Here is a 3,650-nt window from a genome sequence, read left to right as displayed (position 1 = left end):
CACGGCTTCAGGCAGAATGAAGGGCTGTGTGTTTTTCTAGGCACTCATGGAGCATCTTAAGCAGGAAAGGGCCCAGATATTGGCTGAGGGCTGGGGGCTGGGGGCAGGTGATGTGTTTCTAGTCTGCTGACCGGACACGTGACAGTGCCATACACCAAAATCAGAAAGGAGGGAAGAGATCTGTCAGTCTTGGACGTGTCATTTTGGGGTACTGATGGAACTGGGGGTGGGGGTCTCCCATGTGGGAGCTGTCGGGCCGCAGGTGCCAACAGCAGCCCCCTGGGTGGTGACTGTCCAGGGAGGGAGAGCCGGCAGAGGGGCGAGGGCTGCTTCGCGGTCAGCGGGGAGCGCACTCGGGGGCAGGGAGGGCCAGGATCGCCCACGAGCTTGTCTAGGCCCCACGATGCCCCAAGCACGAGGCAGCTGCAGGAGGAACAAGCAGCATCGTAAACCTGCCGAGGGAGGGGAACCTGACTGCTGGGGGGTGGGGGTGGGGGGTGTCCACACCTGACTTCGGCACCAGGGACACGGGAGCAGGCTGCAGAGGACGGGAGCCGCGAGCACGCCACCCACTTGCCGACGCCCCCTTTCCTGCAACGGGTGCGCGAGTGCTCTCAAGGTCTCTCCCCTCAACAGAAGTCACGGGGCTCTGACAGGCCTGGTGGGGAGCAGAAGTTCTTCTCACTTCCATGTGTTGTCTGGGTACAGATTCTACCAGAAGGTGGAGCCTGTGACGGTTTGCGGGCAGGTTGACTCTGAAACTGACCCCAGGGAATAGGGGCGAGTGACGGGGAACAGGGAGATGGAAGAGGTAAACTGAGGCAGGTGCACTTGTCAGCCGGTCACCACCGGGAGCCAGATGTGGGGCCCTGCAGAGCTGCCTCAGCAGATGGGGCGCCTGCTGCGCAGAGGACGGGCCCCTCTGCCAGCACCAGGTGCCCGCGCCTGGTCAAGCTGAATAGGGCAATGCCACGATCGGGAGAACACCCCCTTGGGGAACCCGGGAGCCCTCCAGCACCGCTCAGAACTCGCGCACCTCGGTCTGACCCCCAACCCCAGGACGAGCGTCCGTGAAAAGGACGTGGCTCAGTCAGAGCTACAGGCCAAATCGAAAGGCGCCCAGCTGCGTCTCCACGGGGAGCAGATCTGGGGGTTTCCACAGCAGATCCCAGGCCCAGCACGGAAGGCAAGGAAGAACCCCCTCGGGATCAGACCGGCACTGCTTGGATGTGGGGGGCGGGGGGGAGTGGTGGAGAAAATTGTTTTGTTTCATATTTTATTACATCAATGGCTTGAAAATTTTTATTTAACTTCAGCAAATATTGGAAATAGAAAAATGAATTCTGCAGAATTTCACAAATAAATTTTCCAATCTCCACTAACAAATGTTATCATCCAATGGCTAAGCAATTATAATGCTATGAACATTCACCATGATGAATGTGCTGGAATATAAAACAGGCGAGAGAGACATCAAAATATTACTTACGACGGCATCATCACAACGTATTTTCTTTAAAATCCCAACGTGGATTTTATCACTTCAAAAGATATACAGCATTTCCATTATATTTGCAAACTTAACCTTATACATCTTTTAAAATCTTGAAAAACTTTTAAGCAATCTAAAAAGCACTTAGCAAAGTTGATAAGTCTACATATGGAATACTACCCACTCCGGCATCAGTTTGTTTGAGGAGAAGGTGACTGTAAACACTCATTATCATACAACATGCATAGACTATACTGACCTTCCTTCTTCCGAACTGTAACGTTACTGCAATTGTGCTTTACGATCGTTAGGAGAGGCTGTGAGATCCGGGAGCGGCGGAAAGAGGGGTTCGGAGCATTGCACAGGGTCGCTAGTTCCGATGAGCTAACCTCCGTGAGTGAACTCGAGGCAAAGTCTCACTTGCTTTTAAAAGCCTGAATCGTGGGTCACGAGATTTAGGAGCAGCCTAGACGGAAAGAAAAGGAGGCTCTCGACTACGCTGGCCCCCCGTTTCCTTTGCTCACATAAGCAGGGTCCAGTCAGTGTAATGCACTGTTTGGCTTATTTTTGGTATGCAATTATACCAATAGTACATCTGATATTCAGAAAGACAAAAATAGGGCATAGTTGAAATTTAAAGTGACAATGAGCACACTTATAGTGGGGTGTGGTATTTGAGGAAACTTTATATACACGGAAAACAACTGCTTCATTAGTCCACCGCAGTCAAGTTGTAAAACTCAACTACTGTTTCACTTTTGATTAGAGGTTTGTGACCATCAAAGGGTCTTATAAGTTAAAAAACTATCAAAAACCATTTTGAGGAACTGGTGTCTCGGTACAAACACACCGAGACAGCGCAGTGGCATGTCACACTAGCGCCTGGCTCCCACGACACCAGTGCCTGGCTGGCGCGGCCGAGGCAGGCTTGCTTCCTGGTTAAAAGAGCTATATTACAGAATTGATCACTGTTTCAGACCAGTCAACACAATATTCAAGTAACAAGGTGTTTCAATGGATAAGTGAAAAAAAATTTTACCTAACACTTTACACATCTACATAAAATTAAATAAAAAGAACTTTTAATGCATATGCAATGCAATTTATATCTTTTAGGATTTCTAAACTAAAACTATCATTTGTCTCAATGGTACTATAATTTGCACAATAACTTATACTTAGGAGAAATTTTCCACAAAAATATATATATAATTATGACATTCACATTGATAATTTTTAAGAAGACAAAGCTTAAGTGAACATTGCATCCGGAGCAGTTGTCACTGTGGACCCTTGCACATCCAAACACGACCTGCTGATGCACCCCGTCTTGATATGTTAAAAAGGGGGTTTCACACAAATAAGACCAAAGCACTCCGCTTTTAAAGCTAAGTGATCTCTTGCACTTACAACATCATTGCAGACAGTGTAATGAAACAGTTGAAAACGCAGTGTTGTCTTCTGCATGGAGCTACCACGAAGCAGACAACTCTTTTTCTCTCCTGGCAACTGAAAACGACGAGCCCCCTTCCCTGGGAGAGAGAGCCAGAACCCAGCTGCTCTGGTCTTGGAAACACCGGCACAGCGGCTCTTCAGGGCTTGGAGACCACTTGGTGCCAGGAACCAAGTAAGGGGCTGGTGCAGACTACAGACAGAGGCCTGGCACTGCCGGCGCGCCCCATAAGAACCAGCATCAAGCTATCGAGCACCGCCAGATGGGGTCAACCCCTAAGGAAAACAGCCTGGGGCGAGAGGAACAGACCTGGGGGCAGAGCGAGAAGCCCGCTGCAGCCAAGTGCCTACTTCCGTTAAGAGAGAGGAGCTCGTGAGAAGCAAGGAGAAACTGAAGCTTCTGATCATGCCTAGTGTCCCCTTAAAGTGATGTGCAAAACATGCCACCTCCTCCCCGTCTTCCCCGCCATCTTCCAATTATGCAGCAAGCCTATGACGCAAACGAAAACAAGCCCTGGCCATTACTAGTGTTATTCTGCTCTCCCCGGCCCAGCAGGAGGAGTGAGCTGTGACTGCCCTCCGCTGATGCTGCTCTTCACATGCTCTTACCTGAATGACAGACACCTAGACACCTAGCACAGGGACAAGATGATGAAAGTTGGGAAACTCCTATTTTATTTCCTATACCCTCCAAGTGACCTTTTTC

Source organism: Pteropus alecto, unplaced genomic scaffold (assembly GCF_000325575.1).
Source record: "Pteropus alecto unplaced genomic scaffold, ASM32557v1 scaffold8, whole genome shotgun sequence".
NCBI classification, from domain to species: domain Eukaryota; kingdom Metazoa; phylum Chordata; class Mammalia; order Chiroptera; family Pteropodidae; genus Pteropus; species Pteropus alecto.
The sequence above is the reverse complement of the archived record's forward strand: the minus strand, read 5'-3'. Positions refer to the sequence as shown.